Source organism: Triplophysa rosa, linkage group LG15 (assembly GCF_024868665.1).
Source record: "Triplophysa rosa linkage group LG15, Trosa_1v2, whole genome shotgun sequence".
Taxonomy (NCBI): domain Eukaryota; kingdom Metazoa; phylum Chordata; class Actinopteri; order Cypriniformes; family Nemacheilidae; genus Triplophysa; species Triplophysa rosa.
The window spans coordinates 10,824,771-10,843,788 of record NC_079904.1 but is presented as its reverse complement, the minus strand read 5'-3'; the positions used below and the strand labels follow the sequence as shown (position 1 = coordinate 10,843,788).

Below are 19,018 nucleotides of genomic sequence, written 5' to 3'. Positions count from 1 at the left end.
ATCAAGGTTGATGCAGGATATAGAAAGTAATTAGTAATCAGTAATTTAATACTTTTTGGAGACAGTAATTTGTACAGTAATCTAATTACACTAGAGCTGCACGATTCTGGATAAATTGAGAATCCCGATTCTTTTGTTTCAAATAGAGATTGCGATTCTTTTACAATTCTGAATGATGACTAAAAGTAATACATAATTTACTAGAGGTTCTGACAAAAAAATATTTAGGTATGTAATACCTAATTATGTAATAATTTTATGGTTAACCTACAGTAGTAATAGTGAGAAAATTTTAACCACAAATTCCATACGTAAACTAAAGTGTTTTTTTTTACTTTAAATGCAAAAGTTTAACTTCCTAAAAAGTATTAATGCATTGAATTAACGTGTATATGAAATATTTCTCAGTAAAAAAAATTCATAAGGTGACACTTGCAATTAAAGGTCTTGCCTGATATCTACAGACTGCTTGAAGGGGTCTTTAAAGAAAGACACTACTGATAAACACAACGACGCAGTATTCTCACCTGTAAACAGTTTAAAATAACTTTGGCAACTTGATGAAAAGCTCTAATAGCGCAGCTTCTCTATTAGCGTAAATACAGTGATAAGCGCCACACACTCTGATGACGTGTTTTACCGCAATGACGGATATAAACGCGCACTCGGATTTGTCAGCGCTACAAACTGTCTGCAATCGATAGTTTCGTTTCAAACCAGTCTAGTTAAGATGTGAAGCATATTCAGAACAATGTAAGAAAGACACTCATAAGAGCAGTTTTGTTGTCAGGCTGTATTTACTTTATATGTTGGTCTGTTGTTTGGTGTGAGATTAATTTGGGCAGCATAGGAGCTTGTAAACGTGTCTCATGCGTGTGAGTTGTTAACTCTCTGCTTTAATCCCAATACTTCTGTGATCATTGGACACAGAAATAATGATAGTGTGTGGTTGAAAAGACTGTTTGTGACGTTGTTACATACCTTATGATAATAATGCTATCTCTGCTTCTGCTTCTGCTTCTGCGGCAGCACCAGCACATACTGTATTGAAGCGTTATGATTCCGAGGTAATTTAGACACGAGAATCGTTGATTTTCATTAATGAGATCGCGTGGGTGTTTGAATCGAGATCGCAATCTTTTAACGATTAATCGTGCAGCTCTAAATTACACTATTGAATATGTAATTAGTAACTAGTAATTCACTACTTTTTCAGAGTAGCTTGCCCAACACTGCCTGAGGGTCACCGAACACTAGAGTAACGTTAGGCTATGCTGAATGGAGAGTGACAGATGACAGCAGTAGCAGAGTTTTCATGAACTTAATGATCTTTTGTTTTCTCCTCACATAAAGCTATCGCATGACATAAGAAAATGTTCAAATTTAGCGCAAGAAAACTCTTACAGCAGTTTCCTAATAGCTCATCCTTCTTAAAGCTTGATAATATTATTCAGCACAGGATCGGATTTTGGATCGTCCCGCCACTTCCGATACCCAATCTAGTTCAACTTGTCCGTATCGAAGCAATACCGATCCAGAGTATCGGGATCGGCCCACCCCTAATAACTAACATGGCAACACAGCAAAAGAGCTTAACTGCAATCAGCAGTTTAGTTTAAACTGACGGATAAAACTAATCTTTAGCAGAAAAATATGTCGCTATGGTTACCAGTTTGTCAATCATCACAAATGCGGGAGTGTGTACTATGTGTGGCTAAAGTCATTCGCAAACCAGTGGGAGGGGGGCTAGAGAAGTAGTCGTTGATATTTTTCTGTGGAGGCGGTGTTCAACCCATAGATAGGTGCATTCCAGGACCTGGCGTTCACTGAGCCTGGTGTCAATAACGGTTGTAATTTCAGTAACAAGGGCGTTTTCAGTTCTGACACTTACAGGATGTTCGCTTGAATACGATTCCCTCTTATACAACAAAATCTCGGGTTAAAATTGTGGTTTTAATTCATGGCTCCTTTAAGCAAAACCATGGCTGAATGAACCGGGTGAGTTTTTTTTTTTTGCGCTGGCAGAGTGCCAAATCTCAACCAGATGTGAAACAAAACTCACATATTATGACCTCTATCGAAATCCATTTTTCTCCTTCAACTCACGTCCTGCTCTATAACAGAGACAAATGAATGCAATAGAGACAAATTTGTTTAATTGATGTAACCACTTCCAGTGTTCTAGCTGAAGTTTCAAATATCAGCCAGACTGAAGCCCTGTATGTGGCCAAGATAAATTTTCTTGGAAGCTTCTTTTTGATAACATGACTTCAGACTGTTGCAAACTGCTGAAATCTGACAGCTAAAGCTTTGAAGCACCACTGATCTGAATTAATAAGTCATTCTCCATTACGGAAAAATACTTATCTGTTGTACAACTGACAGATAAATAAACTCAGTCTTGTTCAAACAAACGCATCAGCCCCTGCAGCATGCCAGTTCTGTAGACTGTTCAAACATATGAGTTTACAACAAAACTCAGTTCCTTTTAAAAGCTAGAGAGAAATAAAATGTACAAGCATGATAATATGTCCAAAGTTAAAAAGTTTGACTAAAGAGAGGGAAAATTAAAAAAAAGCTCCAACCACAATGGACAACATATTCAAAGTGTGCCTGACATGCCGGTTGAGTCCAACCTTCCCAATGTCCTGGAGAAGGGACTTTTGTGAGGTATTTCTGTGCCGAGCGTGACCTGATATGTCAGTTCAGATATAGGTAGCCTTCATTTTGGGACAAAAGCCTCTATCCAAAGAAAACAAAAGCAAGTGAAAAGGCTTTTACACGGAAAGTCAAGGGCTGTTTATATGATTTTGTTCTCATTAAGATGAGTCAGTGTGGCCTTGATACTTCATTACGGTGAGGCAGAGGAGTCAGTGTTTCCCATTCATTAATTAGACATTAATTAGATGTCTGCCATAGTCTAATTTATTCCGTCATAGTTTCAAAACGAACCAAAATTTGTATACTTCTCATAACAACATATCATTGTGTTGTCTGTCCCATATTGATTAATTGATCATGGCCTGCCACACTATCAACACTGGCTGCCATGAATAGATTTTTCATGATTCCCATTTACATTGTTATTTTATTAAAACAGCTTTTTTCTTTAAAACAGCTTAATTCATTGTAGTGTGGCGAGCGCTCAGCGCCTCTCTCTCTCTTTCTCTCATGTTGCGTGCAGCACCTCGACAGAGCCTCTCTCACATGACAGTGAACAAATTAAAAGGTGGTGGTGTTTTAAATATGCGTTCCTCCATGTACTTGCCTTTCCACATAAACATCAACAGTCACAGATGTTATTGACAGAGATGTGAAATACATGGTCTTTATCTTGGGTCTGTAGTATTAAAAGAAGTGGGTTGGTTCATTTTAGCTGCAACTTCAATAAAAAGTTATAAATCTTATAAATGAATTCTACAAAAAGATGTATAAGGTGCTGGTCATATAATTAGAATATCATCAAAAAGTTGATTTATTTCACTAATTCCATTCAATTTTTTTTTTTTTTTTATATTCATTCATTACACACAGACTGATATATTTCAAATGTTTATTTCTTTTAATTTGATGATTATAACTGACAACTAATGAAAATCCCAAATTCAGTATCTCAGAAAATTAGAATATTACTTAAGACCAATGCAAAGAAAGGATTTTTAGAAATCTTGGCAAAGTGAAAAGTATGAACATGAAAAGTATGAGCATGTACAGCACTCAATACTTAGTTGGGGCTCCTTTTGCCTGAATTACTGCAGCAATGCGGCGTGGCATGGAGTGGATCAGTCTGTGGCACTGCTCAGGTGTTATGAGAGCCCAGGTTGCTCTGATAGTGGCCTTCTGCTCTTCTGCATTGTTGGGTCTGGCATATCGCATCTTCCTCTTCACAATACCCCATAGATTTTCTATGGGGTTAAGGTCAGGCGAGTTTGCTGGCCAAATAAGAACAGGGATACCATGGTCCTTAAACCAGGTACTGGTAGCTTTGGCACTGTGTGCAGCTGCCAAGTCCTGTTGGAAAATGAAATCTGCATCTCCATAAAGTTGGTCAGCAGCAGGAAGCAGGGGTCACAATCTGCAAAGGTTCACATACACTAACTTACACTACTACAATAGCGTTAATGTAAATCATTAATGTAAAGCGTAGTTTTACATTACAAAAAAGTAATTTATTATGAAAGTCTACATCTACGTGCCCCTCTCCGTCCGTTTGTGATTGCGTGTCCATGCTGTGATGATCGCATTCCGGGGGTAACGTTAGGGGGAATTCCTCCGTCCATTCACTAACTTACTGCGTCCGAGGCTCTCGATCGCTTTTTGTCGGGTGTATTATACTTTCTCTTGTTCTGCTGATTAATTTACACACGCCCGGGAACAGAAACTGCTATTACAGCAGATAAACGTAAATAATACGAAGCGTCGACGCATTTCACGCACGTGTGCATACGACACGTCGTTGCAGCACTATATGCGATATTCCAATTTTGCGCATAATCTAAATTCGCAACTTTGGATGGGAACCCGGTATGCCTACAGAGAGTCACTGAAATATTGGCATTAAAAAACTCCCCGTCCAACCTGAAGAAGCACATCGAGGTAGGTTAAATTAATTTTCATTCAATGGAGCCATAATGTCAACGTTATTTAACATGAATTAGTTATAAGCCTGTTCAGATATCTGGCTAACGTGATGGCCAGGCTAACGTGTGCTAGTTAACTTTTCTGATTAACCAATGTGCAGATATTTAAAAACACCAATGATTTTCCCTCCGAATTAATTCAACACAAAACTCTTGAAGACATGTCCATAATATTGAAATGGTTAATAACGGTTTCTGGAATAGCCTAAGTGGTGGCCAAATATTTCCTAGGTAAATTAGCGTTACACCGGTAGAGAGATTTTTTTAGACCACATTAGGCTAATGGCAGGTTACAGAGGAGCGTTCAGGATTACCCACGTCTTCAAAAGCACCATGCATTTTGTTGAACTTGAGATTTGCTTTGATTTAATTACCTCAAAATTCTAAGCGTTCACTTTTTTTTAAATACCTTTACTTTTACTTTTACTTTTAATATTTAAGTACATTTTATATCAGACAATTACTCTAGATACTTAAGTACACTAAATGTCAGGTACTTTAAGACTTTTACTCAAGTAATATTTTAAAGGGTGACTTTAACTTCTACCAAAGTCATTTTCTGGTAAGATACTTTTACTCAAGTATTGCTTTCAAGTACTTTATACAAGACTGCTTATGCTCTTATCCAAGTCTGAGAGGAGATCCCACAGGACACCACGTGCCATGTCATCAGGAATATTCCCAGACATTTTTGGGTGTTCAAACGGCCACGTGGGACGCCATTCACACTATTGATTAACATTATCAGTTACTGTGATGAAATTTAAATTGAATCAGCCAGTATTTCCTTTTTTCTACAGTGATTTTACTGTAATTCATGCCCTGATTAAGTTTATGATTTCGGCTTTCATTGACCATTGTCACATTATTTTGTTCTCCCAACATTATGTAAAGTATATAAGTAAATAGTTTTAACCTGGATATCTGTTCATTGAGATCTAATACAGTGTGCTTGAGGTGTTCCCTTAATTTTTTGAGCAGTGTATAATCTGTTACTCATTACGTTTTCATAATCACAGTTTAGACAAGGTCGCATGACAAGGACGTGGCCTGTGGTGAAAAGGAAGATCAGGAGCCCCAGCATGTCTCTGCGAATCTAAGAGAGCTTGACAGTGTGAAGACTCCACTATCATCTACGCAGAACATGGAGTCTCAGTGAAGCCTGATGTGGGGCAGACTGCTAATGCATTATCAAAAACCTTAAATGGGTCGCTGAGAGCCTCCTGTCAATGCTGTAGTGAAGCCAGTCAGTCAAAAATTAAAGCATTTTTAGGGAGAGGTTCTGTAATCTCTGCTGAGGCTATAACCCAGAATCATCTTTTTACGTTAAACGTCTTCGTTTTATTTCATTTGTGTTGTGTACGTTATTGACCTGCTGGCCTTTTCACATATACAGTATATTGGCGCGGTTTGTTTTATTTACTGTTTATCAAGATACAGATACTACATTACACATGACGTGACATAGCAAACACATCTCATTTATTGCTGATGACATGCAAAGATCTACAGATTATATGAACACAATTATAACCAAGATCAACTGTCATACCTAATAAATGAATTCAGGTGGAAGCACTTCAACGTGCAGCACTTAGAATGGGGTTCACACGAGTAGCACAAGTATTTAGGCTGTGTGCACAAACCATTTCGAACTAAGAAACAATCAATTGACTACTGAAACGAAAGCTAATCAAGCATCTTCTTTATCACTCAATACGGCATCAATAAACCTTGTGTAAATGCAAACAGCCCTCTGTCTGGGCCAAGGAAAGTGAATCTCAAAACCCAGACCGCAACTCTCCAAGCAGGGCATTTCACCATTAAGTTGTGGTTTGGGAACACACACTCCAACTAACCACTTTTCTCTATGTCATGCCTTTAAAATGAATAAAAGCCTGCAGGATCTTACAAAGGGTGATGTGAAACCAGAGAGGTAATGCTGAACGAGAGTCAAACATCAAGAGACTAGCAATATTCCTGAAAGCGATTCACCCAAAAAAATGAAAATTCTGTCATCATGTACTCATCATCATGTTGTTTCAAACTCGTATGACTTTCCAAAATGGAACACAATAGCACAATAGATGTTGGACAGAATGTTGGTGATTGACAGTATAAATGTCAATTTAAGTTTTGCATGGAAAAAAGTAAGTCATGCATATTTGAAACATCATGAGGATGAGTAATTGATGACAGAGTTTTCATTTTTGGGTGAATGCATCCCTTGGATCCTCCTCCCATGCCTGGGGCTTGTATCAAGTAAAAGAAAGTTGATGAAATGTCCAGTTGTGCTGTCTGTTTGGTCTTCGATTCAATGTGAAGAAGAAAAGTAAAACCTACTGAACAGACATGTCAAGCCTATTACAATTTCAATTAAGCACTTAAGCCCCTAAATTCACATTTTTCCAATTCACATGAATTATCTGCACAGTCAAAAGAATCTGAATTTGTAACAATACAACCAACATCAAAACAACCTAAAGTTTAGCATAAGAAAAACAAAAACTACATAACATTTGCTGAAACACTGGTATTTTTTACTCAAAATCAATTCAATGCCTACTATTATTAATACAATAAAAAAGTACAAAACTATTCTCTATGGTGCTTATCCTATGGTCCCAGGAAGTGCTGGAGCCTATCCCAGCATATCGTGCGCCAAATGCAGGGAAAACCATGGACAGGCAACCAGTCCATCAGACGCACTTAATAAATAATTAACAGCAATATTGATTAACCAGTGAAGAAGAAAAACATTCTGCAGTAATTTTATTCCTTCATGAATAATCAGCAAATATTTTATAATTATTTCTTAAAATCAGTAGTTCATCATAATATGAACATTCAAAATATGTACACCATAACAAGAAGAAATTTCAAATATGTATATAATAAGACCATTCATATCTGTATTTGAAAATGATTCAAACTTTTATAACCATTTAAACACTTCTGCTGTGATTTGTAAAGGATTACATACACAATCCAAAAAATAATTATTCGGCTTAATTGATGATTGATTTTATTTGTGCACAGTGGTTCCACATGTTGAAAATTGGTTTCCCTAAAACTTTACCCAAACATTTTATGTAGTGAAATCTTAAGCAATCTCCCCTAAAATTTGACGGGTCACTTTAACCAAACAGTAAATGTATCTACTGTAGTTATTTAGTTAGGTCAGCACACGTTCGCATGCTTAATGTAACTATTTATTTACAATATGTAATTTATAGTGCTCGTGGTAAGAGCAAAAACAACGTAATCCACTTACGTTGACAGAGTCATTGCTTTCTGAGCACACATTGCATGCATGTTGTACAGATTCTGAACCTCAGCATTAGGGCTGGACCAGAATATATGATTATTCGAATATTCGTTCGGTGGGTTGGCATTCGATTTTCAATTTTGAGATTCTAATATTATGCACCACTGGGGGTTTTCTGTAAGGGTAAGTGTAAAAACATCCCTTACCTCTGCAGTGTGGCCATGATGTGCGATGCATGGACCTTTAGATCAGAGGTTTGGGTTCTCAAACTATGGATTGCGCCCCTCTAGTGGGTAGCACAGGGGAATAAGGTGGGTCACGCAAGTCACTTGGCTGTTGTGGTGCATTACAGTTAAAACACTGAACATGGGCAGTATAAAACCTCTGGTTCATCCGTGCTGTAAATGCGCTGGTGTCACATCCATGAAAGCACAATAAATGTCATTGTTACTTTTTTTAATAAACTTTTTGTCTAATGCACTGCAGTAGCCAAGTGACTTGTGTCATGACTTGCGAAGCCTACAAACAGCATTATTTTATATAACTCATTACTCCATTACTTATTTTGAAAACCAAAGCACACCCACACATCAGCTCTGAGAGCTCCAAGCGTTCTTATATTTTTCACCATGCTCACTTCCACTTACTTTTGGCCTTATGTATATGACATGATTAAAAATATATATATATCGATAGTAGAGGTATCATCAAAATCGATATTTTTGCACAGCCCTAATTGTTACCGTGAAATATATCGTAACCGTGAAATAAAACTATTAATTCCGTGAAATAGATTTTTGGTCATTCCGCCCACCCCTACTTTGAAGCACCAAAAATGGTATTCGGACCAGCCCTACTAAGCATAACAAGCTGGACTTTCACCACAGTGGTAAAACGAAAAATTCCAGCATAACCAAAACTCTTCTACATTTTGATAATTGCATACATTAAACACTAACAAATGTCTCTTCTTTCATCTTGCAAAAAAATACCCCATTTACTTGTATGGAAACATGAAATACCCTGCTAAGTTTCAATTAATGTAAACAAATTTATTAATGTAGTCTAGGGCTGGGCGATGTGTTTAAAAAATATTATCGATAATCGACTTTAAAATCATCGCGCTATCCGATAATATCAGGTGTGTTTGACTTCATGCAATGTTGCGCAGACGATCGGCGTACTGATGTCATACGCCGATCAATCTGCAGATATGGACTGGGAGGGAATTCGTTCCTGACCCGCCAAGTGCCAAACAAACACACAGGCAGGCAGGCGTGCACACACACACACATGCGCGCCACAAGCACAAACCAGTGTTGCAGTGACTTCTTTCATCAGGTAAAGCACGTAGATAAACCATAGCTTTTATGCAGTAGAAAAATGTTGCTGGTACAGCCCCGTGAGGTTTTGCTTTGCCGATGCAGCTAGTCTTTCTCTTGGTCTATCTGTGCAGTGAACGGCAGAAAACAGCAGCACATTTAACTGACCGAACAAAACAGCGTTTCCAAAATTCTGTAACTGTTACTGACTGCCTGGGCACATGAACATAAACGTTCACGCTAAAGCCTACATCGCATGATAATGTTATAAAGCGTATTTTCTAGGGCTGCAACTAACGATTATTTTGATAATCGATTAGTTGGTCGATTATTTTTTCGATTAATCGGATATAAATGTAATTACATCTTTTGCTTATGATAAGTAAATTAGATATGGGAAAAGTATACACAACTGAACTCATTAGCCTTCTCCCAAAATGTTGTGAATGTCTCCATAATTAACACACCTGGTGAGTTGATTCAGGTGTGTCATATTAGAGGCAACTGACAATAGTCTCTCCCAAACGTGGGAGCGAGGGGAGGGTCGGCCAAGGAAATCATTTTTTGTGCCATGTAAAGTGAGATATTTGTCATTCAAATGTAGTGAAGTACAGTAAAAAGTAAACAGAAAAAGTAATACTTAAAGGTACAGTGCGGGATGTTTTGTATGATCTATTAACAGAAATGCAATATAACATACAAAACTGTGTCTTTAGATGTGTATAAAAACCTTACGTAATGAAAAGTTATGTTTTTATTACCTTAGAATAAACCAGTTGTATCTACATAGGGCCTATCTACATGGAATTTGTTATGTTGCGCAGCCATGTTTTGTACAGTAAGCTCTAACGGACAAGCAGCTCTACAGAGCGCATTTCGTATATGTTGGTCTTCGTGTGTGTTTTTAGACGCAGCTTGCGTCATCACTGAGTTGAAGACGCACAAAGTAGTAAGTCGTAGTACGGAGAGGTGGAGGAGTAGTCGTCGTCTAGCTGAAGCAATTGATTGTTCTGTCTTAGAAGTTTTGATAAAATGGAGGACCATGCGTATTGTGCACAAGAGCCGACAGAGCGTGAATCTCCGTCGTCAAAGAAGCACAAACGTGATGCTGCCAGACGAATTAGAGACAAACGGCGGCAGAAATCCAGGATAAACATCGGTGTATCTATTACCAGATGGAAGGCACTGTTGAAAGACAAATGTTTTCAAGGCGACGCCGAAGTTGCCTGTTTTCTGCTAGACTGGTAAGATAATTCAACATTTTCAATGTTTCCACTTTTTCAATGTTTACCAAACAACTGTTTTGTTGAAACGGTAACGTTAGCATTTTATAGAAATGGCCATATAACCTCCGAATAATAATGTTTTTCCGTCCCTGCGGTACGTACTCCGGTTGTTCCTGACTTTACAAAGGGGGAGACAAACGTCTACTAACTTACACCTAACTGCCTATGTCGCTGTCAGATCAAACGCTTTGAACAGCGTTGCTATTTATGATTAGCTAACTTTAGTTACTTCACTACTCTCAGCGTGTACTAGATAGCACGCAAGAAATATATCTAATTATAGAATTGTAACAGTAACTTTCGCAATAGAATACATGTTAAATGATTAATTACGTTAATATATTGCCTTACCTGCTTGTATCATTGCTATCTGCTGTCTCAGTAGACGACATCTTTTTTTACTGTTGCGGCCTCCGTCGTAATTCGAAAGGGAGGGGTGGGCAAATGACTCAGAGATTCGTTGCAAAACTATAATACAAAGCTAGTGGCCGCTGATTTTCAAGAACTGCGCCTTTAAGTACAAATACTCAAAAAGTGTACTTAAGTACAGTTCTCAAGTAAATGTACTTTGTTACCCACCATCTGAAATCAGGGTATTTAGCCTAATACGTACTTGCAAAGTGCAAACGCCCCAAATTGGGTTTTACTAATATAATCTTTAATTTTGTCATTTAAAACACCTCTCCCCTTTAAACTTTAAAACTGCGCAGCTTGAAGAGATGCATGCAAAACACGTCTGACTTTAAAAACTGCGTACCTCGCGCTGCATGGAGAGACGCATGCACCGAGAGACACATCTGATTTTAAAACTGCAGAACTTGTGCCGCACGGAGAGACGCAACCACGGAGATACATGTCTGACTTTAAAACTGCGTACCTCGCGCAGCACGGAGATACATGTCTGACTTTAAAACTGCGTACCTCGCGCAGCACGGCGAAACATGTCTGCCTTTAAAACTGCGTACCTCGCGCAGCACGGCGATACATGTCTGACTTTAAAACAGCGTACCTCGCGCAGCACGGAGAGACACGTGTGACTTTAAAACTGCGCACCTCGCGCTGCACTGAGAGACACGCGTGACTTTAAAACTGCGCACCTCGCACTGCACTGAGAGACACGCGTGACTTTAAAACTGCGCACCTCGCGCTGCACTGAGAGACACGTGTGACTTTAAAACTGCGCACCTCGCGCTGCACGAAGAGACAAGTGTGACTTTAAAACTGCGCACCTCGCGCTGCACGGAGAGACAAGTGTGACTTTAAAACTGTGCACCTCGCGCTGCACGAAGAGACGCATCCACAGACATACACGTCTGACTTTAAAACTGCGTACGCGCAGATTCCTATTCAGATTGCCATAAAACGTTTCTTTTTCCTACTCATTGGTGGAAAACTAACATGTTGACATTGTCCAGATTAAAATGTTTACAGCTGCAATAAATGCGCGTTCAGAAGAGCGCAAACGAATAGATGTCTCTCCGCAACCGCGGCAAAACCTGCGCGAGCTCCGACACTAAGCAAGCGGGTCATAGCCAGTTTTGATTTTATGTAACTGTTAATTTTACAACAAGATCCATTGCAGAACCCGCAGAATAACCTGGGTTTTGCCGTGCAGGCCTGCGCTCGAACGCACCAACGGAAACATATGCCAATAATTTCTTTGTTAATGTAAAATATTTTAAATGAAACCATCTACAACTGAAAGGCTAGCAATCCTGATCGCAACTATCATTTTTATTACACTTATATTTGTCACAGTGACGTGAACTACCGCCGGTGGCAGCTCACCACCGTCATGGCACTTTACCACCGCGGTGGTGCGGTTGTCACGGCCACCGTCACAGCCCTAATGATAATGTGCTAAAAAAAGATCCTAAAATGACATTCCCAACTTAAATTGTTGACTGTCTGGTAAATTAAATAGGTCTACATTTTACATGCTTCTAAAATATTTACTATCATTTGCAAGAGCTTGGAGGGACTGAAAAAGTTTTTTTTTTGCTACAGTAGTTTCAGTCCAACACAGTTATCATTTTCACATCATGTTTAAATAGCAAATGTATTTCCTTCCATTGGTGTGCTGGTCTGAAAATGAGATGTGTTCAGGTGCATTGTTGGCGCGCTGCTAGTTTGAGGCAACTGACATAGACTGCGCCACTGACCAACTGAAACCTGGTCTAAAGTCAACGGAGCAATATTTGTTGTTATTTAAAGAGCACATTAGTCAAATGCGCCTATAGGCGGGTGCACAGCGCGCATACATTCTGCTTATTACACACAGAGGGATGTGCAGCAGCACACAATAATGCCAAATATTACAAATAAATGGATTACAATGTAAAAGATTATTGTGTACATGGGATAAAAAATCTGACTTGTCCTGTGGTCTGCTCGCACTCTTACACTGCGTTCCAAATTATTATGCAAATTGGATTTAAGTGTCGTAAACATTTAATTTTATATTGTTCAATTAAACTTATGGATGGTATTGTGTCTCAGTGCTCTTTGGATCACTGAAATCAATCTCAGACACCTGTGATAAGTAGTTTGCCAGGTGAGCCCAATTAAAGGAAAACTACTTAAGAAGGACGTTCCACATTATTAAGCAGGCCACAGGTTTCAAGCAATATGGGAAAGAAAAAGGATCTGTCTGCTGCCGAAAAGCGTCAAATAGTGCAATGTCTTGGACAAGGTATGAAAACATTAGATATTTCACGAAAACTTAAGCGAGATCATCGTACTGTGAAGAGATTTGTGGCTGATTCAGAGCACAGAAGGGTTCGTGCAGATAAAGGCAGAATGAGGAAGGTTTCTTCCAGACAAATTCATCGGATTAAGAGAGCAGCTGCAAAAATGCCATTGCAAAGCAGCAAACAGGTATTTGAAGCTGCTGGTGCCTCGGGAGTCCCGAAAACCTCAAGGTGTAGGATCCTCCAGATGCTTGCAGTTGTGCATAAACCTACTATTCGGCCACCCCTAACCAATGCTCACAAGCAGAAACGGTTGCAGTGGGCCCACACATACATGAAGACTAATTTTCAAACAGTCTTGTTTACTGATGAGTGCCGTGCAACCCTGGATGGTCCAGATGGATGGAGTAGTGGATGGTTGGTGGATGGCCACCATGTCCCAACAAGGCTGCGACGTCAGCAAGGAGGTGGCGGAGTCATGTTTTGGGCTGGAATCATGGGGAGACAGCTGGTGGGCCCCTTTAGGGTCCCTGAAGGTGTGAAAATGAACTCTGCAAGGTATGTAGAGTTTCTGACTGAGCACTTTCTTCCATGGTACAAAAAGAAGAACCATGCCTTCCGTAGCAAAATCATCTTCATGCATGACAATGCACCATCTCATGCTGCAAAGAATACCTCTGTGTCATTGGCTGCTATGGGCATAAAAGGAGAGAAACTCATGGTGTGGCCACCATCCTCCCCTGACCTCAACCCTATTGAGAACCTTTGGAGCATCCTCAAGCGAAAGATCTATGATGGTGGGAGGCAGTTAGCATCAAAACAGCAGCTCTGGGAGGCTATTCTGACATCCTGCAAAGAAATTCAATCAGAAACTATCCAAAAACTCACAAGTTCAATGGATGCAAGAATTGTGAAGGTGATATCAAAGAAGGGGTCCTATGTTAACATGTAACTTGCCCTGTTAGGATGTTTTTGATTGAAATAGCTTTTGATTTCAGTAAATATGACCTCCTAATGCTGCAAATTCAACAAATGACCATTTTCAGTTTTTTACAACCTATGAAATGTTTTCAAACTCTGTTGTGCATAATAATTTGGAACAGTGCATTTTGAGTTTTTCATTTTTTAAATAAATACTGTTGTCAGTGGGAGGTTTGTTCAATAAAATTCCAAATGTACCCTAACTGTTGATTACTTGAAAATTATACTGACTGTCATTTGCATCGACAAATTAGGAAAACCAGAGAAAGATATCATTTGCATAATAATTTGGAACGCAGTGTAAAGGGAATGATATCACTCTGTTTAGTTTACTGCGCGTAATGCCCAAAACACACCGATGACTCATTACAACCCTATGTTTTAATGCGAACGCAATAAGAACTTTTCAGTTATTTTATCTAAAAAGTAAACTATTGTCACATACTGATTTGATATGAAATTAAGCAATTAAGATTCCAAGCCCTTTATCCCAAATCGAGGCATTTTTAAACCTTGAAAACACTGCATTAAAAATCTATAATTTTTCAGGATTTCCAGCACTGTACGAACCCTGGCAATAGATACAGAAACACAGCTATGGCAGAAAGGCCATTCCTGTGAAGTGTGTGTGAATTCCAATTTACTTGGAATATTAGAAGAATCTGCTATGACATACAGTACATGTGGATCATGATAGAAATGTATAGTAGTTTAACTCAAATGCACTCCTTGGTAAACATAATAATAAAGGGATAGTGAACAGTGTCAATGATTATTTTATTATATTATTAACCAGTTGACAATTTGGAGTCATAAGTAGACATGTGCACGGTTAATCGCGGTTACCACTAAATCCTGCTGAAACCGAGCTGGCTACGATAATGCAAGGTATCGATTATTTTATTGATGCGTAGCTTGTCCGTGAAGCACGGATATGGGATCGGTAGGAATCTAGATCTGCTCGATCTAAAAGCAGTGCGAGTTTGAGTCACTTATAACGTGCATTTAAAAAAGCAACACCCGTCAAACATGATCATTATAAATATACTTTATTATCATGAAGATACCTGAGGAGGCTTGAGGAACAGTGATAAAAACATGTCCTTAGGCATTTCCTAGAACTACGTGTGTTATGGTCTTCTTCTGCAGTGCATATTTGGAGTTTCTGCACGAGAGCTCCCTCTGGCTTTCGGATGCAGTAGCATTTTACCGTACTTCACTCACAAGTTGTGCATAAATCACGTGATATATATTTTCGGTTAATCGGGCAGAAGTCTAGTCACAAGTCACTCGCAGATGTATGACTCAATTTTTCTAAATCGTTCACAGCAGTTTTCACTTTGATTTTGGGAAATGTTCACACAATGTAATACAGTAAAGTCTCTTCAAGCTGCTAATTAGCATCACTTTGTATAATGCAACGTTACTCCTGTAAGATCTGACAGACCTGCGGAATGACATTTCGATGACAATGAGTGTAGAAACAGCATTCACTTTCAGCAGTTCGAAATAAAGCCCCAGCTGCAGCCTTAGTTTTGCACAGTACTGGGTTTCATTAGTGCGTGATGAGAGAGCTAGACAAAGGAAGTGAGCACTTCATTCCCAGTTGGGCTAGAACTCCAACATCCCATTGGACAAGGTGAAATATTGGGACTTGAGTCAGACTGTCAATTTTAAAAGGGGGGTAAAAAAGCTGGTTACCAAGGACAACAAGGGGGAGTATAAAATGAAAACATGTCCCACTTTCCTTTCCCCATCCAATTTCTCTCTTCAATGACAGCAGCCAGAGGTTAAGCCAGTGTTCTTGTAGAACTGCAGGGACCTTCAAAGACTATAGACTGAAATTTATAGACAATTTATTCAGATTTCTACATCTATGTGCATCACCCAGCTTGGCTTTTCAGGGCTCGACATAATGAGGATTTTTCTTTTTACTTGGCCTTCACTGGCCACACAATGTAAAATGATCAAAGTTTGTGTGTCATCCATTTTTGCCTTTAAGAAAAATTGCTTGACATTGCAGTAACTGCAGTATGAAAACTCTTATACTGGCATCAGGCCATCCTTATTGTTGATCCCATTTTTGATGCAAAAAATAGCAAGCCATTATAATAATTGTGTCAGTAGAGTCTAATACTGCAAGAATATTGCCCTTACAATGCAGCACATTGTGTCTGTCTGAAAAACACATACGCCAAATTAGCCAAATCATTGTTGTACTGAAAATGAGTAACAATGTTTCATAACACCATCATCATGTGGTTGTGAATAGTGCAATAAGATTCCTACAAGATAAGAGGAGAACGCTCAACAAAAAGCACAATAAGACCTTCTTTTTAATCATATCTGGAGAGAGACCCTTTAATCGATACAGATTTCCAGTTGTCTGATGTTACACCGTATGCAAGCACAACATAGTCAAACTGCAAAACAGTACTAGAAAATACTGGATTAATTCACAACAGTAAAAGATTTTATAATGATGCCTGACAGATAGCTTATACCTAGTGTCAGTTCTGAAGTTATAGTTATCCCATCGTTTGTGTTGATAATGCACAACAGATTTTTTCAAACTAGCACAGTGCCAACAATGCATATTAGGCTTTCAGCAACTACAATGTAGAAAACAGTTCATCTGGGTCTTGCACCTTCAGATATCAAACTTCATAGAGCAAGCATGGAAATCTTCTGTGAAACGATCATGACGCTTGTACTGCAGTACTGGAACATAGAAACTTCTTACACAGAACTGCAGCACCATTGCAAGAACATCTGACTTAATGAACCACAACCACATGATATCACAGCACAACAGCAGAGAAAAGGATGACCTAAATCGCAAGAACATAAAGAAGAGGGGAAACCCCTACTATCTATTAAACAGGAGCCACATCAAGAACCATCAGAAGATGTTTATAACATACTGCAGAATTGAAACCAATAACTGTTTTCTTAACTTGGCAAATAGAACGGTACTCAATTGACATGGTTTTCATTAACATGTTTGTTTACATTGGATTCTCATGGGTAGGTACTTGGCTACTATCAGCAAATCACATTGTCTTTACTTTTGCTTGGGGGAAATCTGATTACTAAAGCACTTGAAATCCCTGAATATTCCCTGTAACATGAAGTAATTCTCTGTGTGACCATCTCTATTATCCCAGAAAAGCAATTTTAGTTGTAAAACAATGCTTCATTAGCACAATCTCACAACAGGTTTTCAAGGCACCTGGGAACACTGGAGTCAATAGGCTCTGTGTGGGAAACAGAACGAGACTGTGAGGTGAATGAACTCTCAAAACTGTAAGGGGGCAAAACAGGATGGGACTCTATAAACCATTTTCGACAGTGAAAAAAATTGCCTAATTACACCCTGATGACTTCCAGAACTCCGAACTATATAAACAGTGGCATAAAAACAAAGACAGGGAAATAATGTTCCTGTCCACTCATTTCTATAAACAATGTCTAATTACAGGTCCAAAATAAGCCACGGTGCAACAGTCTCTAAATACAAATAACTAGGTTAGCAAGAAGAGGGCATGTTAGACTATGCAAAATATCCCTCTGATAGGTTATATGCTTGCTTTTTACAAACAGACAAATAAAAAAAACAAGCCAGCATTGTTGAACTCATTAGTATGCTTTATGCTGGCCAACTAAAGATCATCTCCTGCATCAACAAAGTCACATATTTGAAACTGGTAATACACGTTGGTGGCTACTGATGACTTAACAGTCTTGAAAACACAGAAGAGCTTATTATAACGTTTATTCTTAAGATACATCTTCATAAACAGCAGTTTCTCTGGTGTCCGCAGATAGGAAGGCAATGTATCTGTAATATCTGAAAACTACGCATACTCAGCTAGCCTAGCTTTACGAGCCTTTAGCATTCAGGTGGCTCTTTGCATCCCCTTTAGATGAAAAGTTGTCAAAATACGCCATATGTACTTATTTAAAGCCATTTGTATAATAAACTAAAGAACTTGCAGGATGTTAATGTTTTCTTTGGGTTTAGCATGTAAGCTAATCACTATAACTAAGCTTTGCTTACTGTTAAGTATGGAAGACTCAAATAAAGGCTGCTATATTGAGTTTATCAGATTATAGTAGCTAACGTTATGAATAAATAGTTAGTAACTGTTTTGGTGACACTAAAAGCACAACTGTAATGTAGCTAATTCAGCAGCTTGCTACGGCAGATTAGCAAGCAAAGCAAAAATGAGAAAAACGTCTTCAACCATACCTGAGTCAAGTTTGCTGCCGTTCTTGTCTTCTTGCTCATAAAACGAGCCTAAATCCAACCGAGCGACTGCTTGATATTTGTTGAGATGAGCAAATGTGCTCGCACTTTTCTTTCGTAGTAATATTGAGTATAAAAAGGGCTCTGCGTGTCCCGGGTTCATACACACATACACATACATACGTGAAGCGCTAGCAGGCTGCTGCTAATACTTTTACATTACACCATTCGTCCTCCATTTCCCTCATTGTTCGCTTTTAACTGCTTTTCCAAAACCAAAACACGTTAAATAAAGTCTGTGCTCTTCGCTTTCAGTTTGCCGTGACCAAATTTTACAGTATTGTGGCGAGCCTCCTCTTATTCAGTAAAACAATGAGGGGAGGGCTAAGCGTAAGGAATCGGTTAGCAATGACGCTACGCCATCTATCTGCTCGAGCGCAGAGAAGACAGAGAAAAAGGTTTAATCAATAGTATGTGAGGCTTGGACCTATAATTTTCCTATAAATTTTATTCATATAATATGAATATATACTACATTCAACAATATGCTAACGACGACATTAAAAGCAAACACAGGAATGA

General features: G+C 38.7%; 1 protein-coding gene across 2 annotated transcripts in view; it reads right to left on the bottom strand.

The window, feature by feature from the left end:
- The window catches only part of btbd7 (BTB (POZ) domain containing 7), a 64,764-nt gene extending 45,972 nt beyond the window's left edge, over nt 1-18,792 (bottom strand). For both annotated transcript variants that reach the window (XM_057352387.1, XM_057352388.1), the window contains exon 1: nt 18,440-18,792. The gene's annotated coding sequence lies outside the window, so the exon portion shown is untranslated. The remainder of the gene's footprint in view (nt 1-18,439) is intronic.
- Nucleotides 18,793-19,018: the final 226 nt, after the last annotated feature.